Raw genomic sequence first — 12336 nt, 5'->3', positions numbered from 1 at the left:
GCCTACATCTTTCTCCTATGCTGGATGCTTCCTGCCCTCGAACATCAGACTCCAAGTTCTCCAGCTTTGGGACTCGGACTGGCTTCCTTGCTTCTCAGTCTGCAGACGGCCTATTGTGGGACCTCACCTTGTGATCACGTGAGTTAATACTTTTTAATAAACTCCTCTTTATATGTCCATCTATCCTATTAATTCTGTCCCTCTAGAGAACCCTAATACAGGGAGGTCTGAATTCTTTCAGATAACGAAATTTCAAAGAACAGCTTCATCCTGTCTTTGGGAGAAGTAGAGGATGGAGAGACAGGAAGGGAGGAGAAAAAACAATTGTTTTCCTTGTTAGATCTGTCAGGACTTTATGTAGATAGGAGAAAAGTCTCTTCCAGCATCTGTTGTTGTTCTCTAAGGGCCTTTAACTGAAAATACTCATTATACTAGGGAGCCATATTTTGGGTTCCCTGCATTCCTTTAACGGAATAATCTGGAAGATCATAGTAGTATCAGGAATTACGGAAAGAGCAATGGGTTTTGCAGCCAACTCCAAAGTGTGGATTGTACTCCCAGTCCTGTTACTTATTTATGTTTTGTTCTGGGACAAAGTTTTTATGTTCTCTAAATCTAAGTATCTTTATTTATGTAATAGAAATAACAGCATCTTTCTCACAGGGTTGTCAGTATTTATAATGGAATACACAGAAAGCACCTTCCTTCAATATGCAAATGCTCAGTAAATATTACTTTCATTTTGCTCTTCTCTGTCTTCCTCCCACCTATCCCCAAACTCTTTAGTCCAACCAAAACTCTTCAGTGCTTCTGTGCCAACATGCCTCAGTCATGCTTCAGCCACTTGGCTCTTTCAGTCTCCTCTTTGCAGAACTCCCATGTTTAATAAATTCCACATTAATAAATTCTTACACTTTTTTTCTATTTATCTATTGTCAGTTAATTTCAACAGACTTAGACGTGAAGCTTCACAGGGGAAGAAAAATATCTCCTGACTCCTACTTTATCCCCGTCAACTCTAAACAGAAGCTGCAGAGCAGCATGCTGTTAACAGGAAGACTAGAGTCAGGTAGAGTAGAGGCCAAATGCTTAAACTCTTCCTCCTATATAATGAGGATAATAATAGTGTCTTTCTCATAGGTATTTTTAATTCCTCACTTGACATTGGTGGGAATAAATGTCATGTTATATTTAAAGCACTCTACAAGGGCCCTGTATGTAGTATGCCAGTATGTTATAAACGATGTTGTTACTGATAAGGAAGATGATGATAATAACATGATGATGAAAATATACATTTTCCATGTGATACACTGAAGAGCTCTCAGTAGGCTAAGCACATATGGTTGAGTATTCTCTATAAAATACGATGGTATGTTAGTCCAAAGCCAAATGGTAACTCTCCATAAATAGACATCCACCTTTATGTCCTGTTATGGCTGATGAGGATGTGGCATGGTGCCGCAAAGTGTACCAAGAACTTTCACATCCATAATCTTTTTTACTCCTCACAGCTGACCTTCAAGGTAGAGAATGAGGGCATAGCAATGTAGTGTAGACCACTGGACACGAGTCAGGCTGGAGTTCCACACTCGCCCTGTGACTTTGAACAAGTCCTTTCACCAGTTTAGTCTCCATTTGCTCATTTGTGAATTGAGATAGAATTCCTGTTTTGTGGAATCCACAGTCTTGTGGGAATCAAAGGGAGACCATATGTGAAAGTGCTAAGCCACCCTGCCCACATACAAAGATCTGATCTGCCCTTGTTTTGGAACATAAGGAAACTAAAATTGACAGAAATGACCTGACATGTGCAAAACCTCTCAGCTTACAAGAGGGAGAGGCAGAATAGGAAATTGGGTCAGTGTGCCTTCCTTCACACAGCACTGCTTCCTGAACCGCTGACATTCCCTGCAGGCCCTTCACTGCAGAGGCAAAGTAAGGGAAAGACGCAGGTCACACAGACCCCTGCGGTCAGAATTTTGCAAAGCAGACCTGGCCAGTAGATCACTGCACCCTGTCCCCACAGGTCAGGCCACCACCTCTCTGTGGGAAACACAGCTTCCTGTATCAGGCTCTGTGCCAAACCAAAGCCCTTTGTGGGTGTTTAACTCTTTGCGACGTTCCAATTTATACTAGGGTCATGAGAGGCAGAGTGAAAGTGAGGGGGCGCTGGGTTTAAGGTCTCTGCTGATGAACTTGAAGCCATTATGAATTTGTCAGAGGCATGTGAACCAGAGCAACTCCATCTTAAATAGGAGCTGGGTAAAATGAGGCTGAAACCTACTGGGCTGCATTCCCAGACAGTTAAGGCATTCTGAGTCACAGGATGATATAGGAGGTCAGCACCAAATACAGGTCATAAAGACCTTGTTGATAAAACAGATTGCAGTAAAGGAGCTGGTCAAACCCACCAAAACCAAAATAGTGACGACAGTGACCTCTGGTTGTCCTCACTGCTATACTTTCACCATTGCCATGACAGTTTACAAAAATGCCATGGCAACGTCAGGAAGTTACCCTATATGGTCTAAAAAATGGGAGGCATGAATAATCTATCCCTTGTTCAGCATATCATCAAGATATGGGGCAACCAGCAGGCCATGGGGCTGCTCTGTGGAGTAGCCATTCTTTTATTCCTTTACTTTCTAAAACTTGCTTTCACTTTGCACTGTGGACTCGCCCTAAATTCTTTCTTGTTCTAGATCCAAGAACCCTCTCTTGGGGTCTTTCTCGTGCTAGATCCAATAACTCTCTCTTGAGGTCTGGATTGGGACCTCTTCCCTGTAACAAATTGATCGTTTAACTCACTCTTTTTTTTTTTTTTTTCTCCCTCTGTTGCCCAGGCTGGAGTGCAGTGGCACAATTTTGGCTCACTGCAACCTCCGCCTCCCGGGTTCAAGCGATTCTCCTGCCTCAGCCTCCGGAGTAGCTGGGATTACAGGCGTGTACCACCAGGCGTGGCTAATTTTTGTATTTTTAGTAAAGACAGGGTTTCTCCATGTTGGTCAGGCTGGTCTCGAACTCCTGAGCTCGTGAACACCTCTGCCTCCCAAAATGCTGGGATTACAGGCATGAGCCACTGCGCTAGCCCAGTGTTTCTCAAGGAATGGCCTGCAGGATACATATATCAAAATCACGTGATGCACACTCCCTCCCCTAACCTCACCTATCGAATCAGACAAGGAGTGGGAGCAAGAATGGGAGCCCAGAAATCTGCATTTCACAAGGCTTACAGTTCAGTCCCATAGACATCCAAGTTTGAGAACCACAGCCACACTCCCCAGCCTCCCAGAAGCATTCAATCAAAAGACAGACAAGGAAGGGAACAGCGTGACCTTCAATATTGAATGCTTCTTTGACATCATTATGGACAAAAAAAGCCAAGTCCCTTTCCCCTTATTATTTGCTGAATAACCTGCACAGCTCTTCTTTAGCAGGTCTGAGTGGGACAAGGTTGTTTCTGTTGATTGACAGGGATTTTAGCATTAATATTTAATGGGCAGGGCAGCTGGTACACTTGACTAATGTAATATTTCAAACTCTGCTTTCACACTGAAGGGATTTGCCCTCCCTTAATGCATGTCTACATCCTGTCCCAGTCCTTCCAACAGCATTTCCCACACAGATAATGCCAGTTCAGAGGGCCTCTATTTCCCAGTCCTCAGAGTAAACTAGCACTTACTCTTATTTTGAGATAAGATCCTTCATGCTGATGGAAAGCTACTGGGCATTCTTTTGATTTTTACCATTTCCTGTCCTGGCCCTCCAACCCATCTTGGTTACAACCCACTGATAGAATCCACTTGGCTGATGTCGTTTAGATGAGTCACTTGGGCCTTTACCATTCTTCCTCTGTATCATCTCTGTATCTTTCTCTATCTCTATCTCTATCTCTGTCTCTGTCTCTCTCTCTCTCTCTCCTCCTTCCAGCCTCTGATATTTCCCAGCTTGCAAAATATTTGGTTCCAGTATTGTACTTGTGATTTATCTGAGCCAATTAGGGGGACAAAGAACACTGTCATCAAGAGGAACAGTCTTACTTGCTGTGTTTCTGAAAATTATTGGAGAGTAATTTCATGCAACTAACATTATACTTAATAATGAAGAACTAAATGCTTTCCACTTAAGTCAGGAACAAGGCAAGGATGTTTACTCTTACCCTTCTATAAGTTAAATAAATAAATAAATGCTTTCTGATTAAACAGAAATATGTAAAACCATCTTTATTCACTAATAACACAATATTGTATATAGAAAATCCCAAGGAATCCACAAAAAACTAGTGGAACTAATGAACAAGTTGTGAGGTTATAAGACACAAGAATAATACACACAAAAAACCAATTATACTTCTATATATTAACAACAAACAATCCAAAAATAAAATTAGGAAAACAATTTCATTTATAGTAGCACCAAAAATATATGTAGCAATAAATTTAATAAAAAGAAGTAGAAAATGTACACTAAAAACTACAAAACATACATGAGACACATTAAAGAAGATCTAAATAAATGAAAAGACATTCCATGTTCATATTCAAAGACTCAATATTGTCAAGATGGTAATTTTTCCCAAATTGATTTATAAATTTAATGCATCCCTATCAAAATCATAGCAGCTTTTTTTTGGTGTCATTCACAAATGAATTTTACAATTTATATGAAAATGTAAAAGACCTAGAAAAGTCAAAATAATTTTTAAAAAAGAGAACAAAGGTGGGGGATTTATACTCCTAAATATTAAAATTTACTATAAGGCCACAGTAGTGAAGACAGTGTAGTATTAGTGCAAGGATAGGCATATAGATCAATGAAACAGAATTGAGAGTCCAGAAATAAACCTTACATTTATGGTGAATTGATTTTCAACAAAGGTGTCAAAAAATTCAATGAGGAAATTGTAGCCTTTTCAGCAATGATGCTGGGACAATTATTAATAGATATCCATATACAGAAAAGTGAACTTCCCTCATAAAATACACAGAGATTATCTCATAGACCTAAATGTAGGATCATAGACTTAAATGTAATAGCTAAAATGATAAAACTCCTAGAAGAAAATATAGCAGAGGCCAGGTGCGGTGACTCATGCCTGTAATCCCAGCACTTTGGGAGGCTGAGGCAGGCAGATCACCTGAGGTCGGGAGTTTGAGACCAGCCTCACCAACATGGAGAAACCTCGTCTCTACTAAAAACACAAAATTAGCCAGGCGTGGTGGCGAATGCATGTAATCCCAGCTACTTGGGAGGCTGAGGCAGGAGAATTGCTTGAACACGGGAGGGAGGGGTTCCAGTGAGCCAAGATCATGCCATTGCACTTCAGTCTGGACAACAAGAACAAAACTCCATCTCAAAAAAAAAAAAAAAAAAAGAAAAAGAAAAAGAAAATATAGCAGAAAATATTTGTGACTTCAGATTAGGCAAAGGTTTCTTAGATTTATCAAAAGTAAACCCATTTTTTGAAAACCTGAAAAATTGCATTTTATCAAAATTTAAAACATTGGTACTTCAAAAAATACCACTAATCTGATAAGGCACTTGTATTTAGAATATAAAAGAATTCTTATAACTCAACAATTAAAACAATAATGAATTAGAAAATGGGCAAATGATTCAAATGAACTTTTTCCCAAAGATATACAACTGGTGAATATCCACATAAAAATGTACTCAACATCATTTAGTTATTAGGGAAATGTGAATGAAAACCACAATAAGATACCAATTTACATCTACTAGACTGATTCTCTTCCACTGCTGGCAGGAATGTAAAAGATGTATACACTTTAGAAAACAGTTTGGCAGTCTTTCTCTCTCTCTCTCTCTCTTTCTCTCTTTCTTTCTTTCTTGACGTTGTCTCACTCTATCACCCAGGGTGGAGTGCAGTGGCCTGATCTCAGCTCACTGCAATCTCCGCCTCCTGGGTTCAAGCGATTCTCCTGCCTCAGCCTCCCGAGAAGCTGGGACTACATGCGCGCACCACCATGTCCGACTGACTAATGTTTTTGTTTGTTTGTTTATTTTTTCTGAGACGGAGTCTCGCTCTGTCGCCCCGGCTGGAGTGCAGTGGCGCAATCTTGGCTCACTGCAAGCTCCGACTCCTGGGTTCCAGCCATTCTCCTGCCTCAGCCTCCCATGTAGCTGGGACTACAGGTGCCCGCCACCACACCAGGCTAATTTTTTTGTATTATTAGGAGAGACGGGGTTTCACTGTGTTAGCCAGCATGGTCTCGATCTCCTGACCTCGTGATCTGCCCACCTCAGCCTCCCAAAGTGCTGGGATTACAGGCGAGAGCCACTGCGCCTGGCCATTTTTTTGTAATTTTAATAGAGATGGGGTTTCCCCATGTTGGCCAGGCTGGTCTTGAACTCCTGACCTCAGGTGATCCACCTGCTTCTGCCTCTCAAAGTGCTAGGATTATAAGGATGAGTCAGCACGCCTGGCTGGCAGTTTTTCAAAATGCCAAACAGAGTTATTACATGACCCAGCAATTCCATTCCTAGATATTTAACCAAAATAAATGAAAATATATGTCCATGCAAAAACTTGTACATGAATGTTCATAGTAGCATTATTTATAGTAGCCAAAATGTGAAAACAACTCAAATGTCCATCAACTAATGAATGGATAAACAAAATATGGCATATCCATAAAATGGAATATTATCATCAGTAAGAAAAGAATGAAGTACTGATATATGCTACAAACATGGATGAACCTCAAAAACATTATGCCATACAAATAAAGCCAGTCACAAAAGACCACATATTATATAATTCCATTAATATGAAATGTCCAGAACAGGCAAGTTTATAGAGACATAAAGTAGATTATTGATTACCCAGGGCTAGGAGGAGGGAGAATGAGGAATGCCTACTAATGGATATGATGTTTCTCTTGCAGATGATGAAAATATTCTAAAATAAGAGTATGATGATAATGCCAAAAAATAATAAAAACCATTGAATTGTACACTTTAACAGGTGAACTTCATGGCACGTAAGTTTTATATCAATAAAACTGTTTTTTCGTTGTTGTTGAAAAGAAAACTAAAACAAACAAAAAACACATCATGAAGGAAAGGAAAAGATAAGACCGACTGGAAGAAAATATTTGCAAATTATGTATACAATATAGAACCTGTATCCAGAATATATAAAGAACATTTGCAACTCAATAAGACAGATGATCCAATTATAAAATAGGAAAAATATTTAAATAGACAATTCACCAAAGAAAAGATACAATGGCTAACAAACATGTGAAAAGATGCTCAATAACATTATCAGCCATTAGTCATTAGATAAATCCAAGTTAATTTTTTTTAGTTTTTATTTTTTTGAGACGGAATCTTACTCTGTCACCCAGGCTAGAGTGCAGTGGCGCGATCTTGGCTTGCTGCAACCTCTGCCTCCCAGGTTCAAGTGATTCTCCTGCCTCAGCCTCTCAAGTACCTGGGATTACAGGTGTCCACCACCGCGCCTGGCTAATTTTTGTATTTTTAGTAGAGACAGGGTTTCACCATGTTGGTCAGGCTGGTCTTGAACTACTGACCTCAAGGTATCTGCCCACCTCCGCCTCCCAAAGTGATGGGATTACAGGCGTGAGCCACCACACCCGGCCAAGAAATCCAAATTACAACTACAATGTTATATCACTTTATATCTACTGGAATGGCTATTACCAAGAAGACAGATACCTGTAATAATACTTTGCTATGGGAATATAAAATGGTACAGCCCATTTGGAAAACAGTTTGGCAGTTTCTTAAAAAGTTTCACATTAAGTAACCATGCAACCCAGAAATTCTACTCCTAAGAATCTAGAGAAATGAAAACACATATTCATACAAGGCATGTTTGTGAATTTTCATAACAGCTTTGTCATAGCCCAAAACTGGAAACAATCCAGATATCCATCAACGGATAGATAAAATGTGATAGATCTACAAAGATATTTTTTTAATGCTACAATTCAGCAAAAAACAAAAAGAAAGACAGGAAGAAAGGAAGAAGAAACAGGAAGGAAGGAAGGAAGGAAGGAAGGAAGGAAGGAAGGAAGGAAGGAAGGAAGGAAGGAAGGAAGGAAGGAAAGAAGGAAGGAAGGAAGGAAGGAAAGAAAGAAGGATATGTTGTTAGAAGACAACTCTCCAGCCGGGCGTGGTGGCTCACACCTCTAATCCCAGCACTTTGGGAGGCTGAGGCGGGCAGATCACCTGAGGTCGGGAGTTCAAGACCAGCCTGACCAACATGAAGAAACCCTGTCTCTACTAAAAATACAGAATTAGCTGGGCGTGGAGGCACACGCCTGTAATCCCAGCCACTTGGGAGGCTGAGGCAGGAGAATGGCTTGAATGTGGGAGGTGGAGGTTGCGGTGAGCTGAGGTTGCGGTGAGCTGAGGTTGCAGTGAGCTGAGATCACGCCATTGCACTCCAGCCTGGGCAACAAGAGCAAAAACTCCACCTCAAAAAAAAAAAAAAAAAAAAAAAAAAAAATATATATATATATATATATATATATATATATATCTCCATGGTCTGAGGCACCGATTGCCTGTTCCAGACCACCTTTTCAAGGATAATTGTATAGCAGACAGCTTCAGCTTTGGAAGACTGAGATAATACCTCCTTCTAAAGCAGAGAGATGGCTTGTGTGATATCCAGTTTACTAAAGACAATGTCTCTCTCCAAGGCAAAGGTTAAGTAGGTTTGCTTGAAGCCTCATAAAAAATTAGGGCCAGGTATGGCGGCTTATGTCTGTCATTTCAGCACTCTGGGAGGCCAAGGTGGGCATATCACTTGAGCCCAGGAATTCGAGACCAGCCTGGGCAATATAGTGGGACCTTCTCTCTCCAAAAAGCAAACAAAACCAAAATTAGCTGAGTACATGCCTGTAGTCGCAGCTACTTGGGAGGCTGAGGTAGGAGGATTGTTTAAGCTTGGGAGGTTAAGGCTGCAGTGAGCTGCGATCATGGCACTCCAGCCTTGGTGACAGCGCAAGACCCTGTCATAAATAAATAAATAAATATAAATAAAGGTTTCCTTAGCCTGGGGTCTCTCCGCTTTGATATGTTTATATCCACTGCCTGTGCACTATCCATCGAGGCCCCCTGTACCACTCCCTGGGACCTGAGGGGCATGAGGAAACAGCACAAACACAGAGCTGCCTGCTGAGCTGTGAGTAATGAAGTCCTTTGCCCATGATGCAGGAGTCTCATGGTTTCTGTCAGTACACATGAAACTGTGGCAGGCTACCTGATTAGCTTGCAAGTAGGTAAAATCTCAGAACTCCCGTAGTTCTTGATATACAAGCTAAACATGAATGAGCCTCAAAAATATTATGATAAGTAAAAGGAGCCAGAAGCAAAAGACTACCTATTGTATTATTCTATTTACATGAAATATCCAGAAAAGGTAAATTTATAGAGACAGAATGCAAATGAGTGGTTCCCTTGGGCTGAGAATGGGGGCAGAGACTGATTGCAAATGGACATGAAGCAGCTTTTTGGAGTGATAGAAATATTTGAAAACTGGTTTGTGATGATGTTTACACAAATCTCTAAACTTAATAAAAATATAATTAAGCTGTACCCTTACAATGGTGAATTTTTATGGTATGTAAACTACACCTCAATAAAGCTGTTTAAAAAACACAGTAAGGCCAGGCGCGGTGGCTCACGCCTGTAACCCCAGCACTTTGGGAGGCCGAGACGGGCGGATCACGAGGTTAGGAGATCGAGACCATCCTGGCTAACACGGTGAAACCCCGTCTCTACTAAAAATACAAAAAATTAGCCGGGCGTGGTGGTGGGCGCCTGTAGTCCCAGCTACATGGTAGGCTGAGGCAGAAGAATGGCGTGAACCCAGGAGGCGGAGCTTGCAGTGAGCGGAGATTGCGGCCACCGCACTCCAGCCTGGGCGACAGAGCGAGACTCCGTCTCAAAACAAAAACAAAAACACAAACACAGTAAAACACTACTTCATACTCACTGGAATAGCTAAAATGGAAAAGATGCAATAGTATGGGTTGGCGAGGGATGGAGAGCAGCAAGAATATTCATGCATTGCTGGTGTGAACACGAAATGGGGTAACCCCTCCAGAAACTCCATTTGGCAGTTTCTTGAAAAGGTAACATACATCAACCCTATGAGCCAGCAATTCAGCTTCCTAGGTATTTACACACAAGAAATGAAAACATCTGTCTGTCCATGAAAGGGCTGTACTTTAGTGTTTGTGACAGCTTCATTTATAATTACTCTAATTTGCAAATTACCCAAATGTTCTTCAACAGGTAAAGTGATAACCCAATTGTGATATGTTCATACAATGAAATACTCTTGGCCAAAAAAATGTTACTGATATATGAAGTAACATAGATGAATCTCACAGATATTATGCTGAGCAAAAGAAACCAGATACAAAGGAGTACATAATATGATTGTGTATATAAAGTTTTAGAGCAGATAAAATTGATCTAGAGTAATAGAAATCAAATTAATGGTTATGAGGCATGATAAGGGAAGGAAAGGCCACATGGGAACTTTCTGGGGACTGGCAAACACACACACACACACACACACACACACACATATTTCTTTTCAGAGAAACATAGTGAGACAGCATCTCACTATGTTGCCCAGGCTGGAATGCAGTGGCTATTTACCAGCACAATCATACAAATACATTGTGGCTTTGAACTGCTGCGCTCAAAGGATTCTTCTGCCTCAGCCTTCCAAATACATGGGACTACAGGCGCATGCCATCATGCCCAGCTAATTTTGTATCTTGATTTTAAGGTGGTGGGTACACAATACATACCTTTGCCAAAAGGCATCAACCTGTTTCATCAATCTGCTTACCTTGTATAAATGTTATTGTACATGAATTACTGTATTTGAGTTCAAATTAAAAACGTTTATTATCTTCTCTCCAAATCACCACTATCATGGACGATAACACCCTCCAAGTTAACCAGGTCAAAAACTTTAAAGGTTTGGTTGATTTTTCCTTCTTTATCTTTCAAATCCCTTTAGCCATAGGTCCAGTGGATTTTCCCTTTAAAATCTATACATTCATTCCTACCTTAGCCCCAGTACTGTAAGTCTATTGTTTCCATTGGTCTTGCACAGGCAAAAGCAGAGGCAGAGTGGAGAAAAAAGAGAGAGGAGGAAGGGGCAGGGGAGGGAAACTGACAACCATGAATTCCTTGTTTGTTATTTTTTTGTGGGAGGCGGGATTTAAGCTTAACCTTTGTGTTTGGTTTCTATTATTGGCAACAAATGCTGAGGCAGAGTGATGTGGTGATTAGAAGCTTGACTCTGGAACTAGAATGACTAAGTTTCAATGAATCTTGGCTCTGTTAACTGTGTGGCTTTGGGCAATTTACTTATCCCTTTGAGCCTCAGTTTCCCCCTCATTACTGCACTACCACTACTAATGAAATAACCACACACTGTAAACTCTTTTCCACTCCTTAAGCATTTTTTTCATTACATAATTAAATATTTAAAAAGCAAACAAAAAGCACATGTTAGATGCTGTGATAGAGATGGTGACCAAGTGCTTTGGGACAGCTGAAGAGAAGCACTACTGCATCAGTCAGACTTCAAAGGCTGAGGGCTAATCCTTAAGACGGCCCTCACCAACTCCAAGTTCAGGAGTTCCCTGAACTACCGTCAGATGCTAGGATTCTATAAAAACACAGAACTTACAGAAAGCTATTATTCTCCCAGTGACAGTTTAATTACAGGGAAAGGATACAGATAAAAATCAGCCAAAGGAAGAGGCACACAGAGCAGAGTCTGAGAGGGTTTCAACTGTGAAGCGTCCATCGTCCCATCCCCCCGGAGTCAGGAAGTGTTACCCTCCCAGCATCAATGCCAGACAATGTGCATGGAATATTGCCAACCAGGAAACTCACCTGAGCTTCAGTGTCCAGAGTTTTGTGGTTTTATTTATTTATTTATTTGAGATGGAGTCTCACCCTGTCACCCAGGCTGGAGTGCAGTAGCACGATGTCGGCTCACGGCAACCCCTGCCTCCCAGGTTCAAGCGATTCTCCTGTCTCAGCCTCCCAAGTAGCTGGGATTACAGGCGTGATCCACCATCCCCGGCTAGTTTTTTTGTATTTTTAGTAGAGATGGGGTTCCACCATGTTGACCAGGCTAGTCTCGAACTCCTGACCTCAGGTGATCCACCTGCCTCGGCCTCCCAAACTGCTGGGATTATAGGTGTGAGCCATCTTGCCTGACCTGTGGGGTTTTAAATTTTTTTTTTAATTATTTTTTACTTCTTAGGGTCTTGATATGTTGCCCAGGCTGGTCTTGAA

Source organism: Macaca thibetana, chromosome 1 (assembly GCF_024542745.1).
Source record: "Macaca thibetana thibetana isolate TM-01 chromosome 1, ASM2454274v1, whole genome shotgun sequence".
Classification (NCBI taxonomy): domain Eukaryota; kingdom Metazoa; phylum Chordata; class Mammalia; order Primates; family Cercopithecidae; genus Macaca; species Macaca thibetana.
This window is presented reverse-complemented; position numbering follows the sequence as displayed.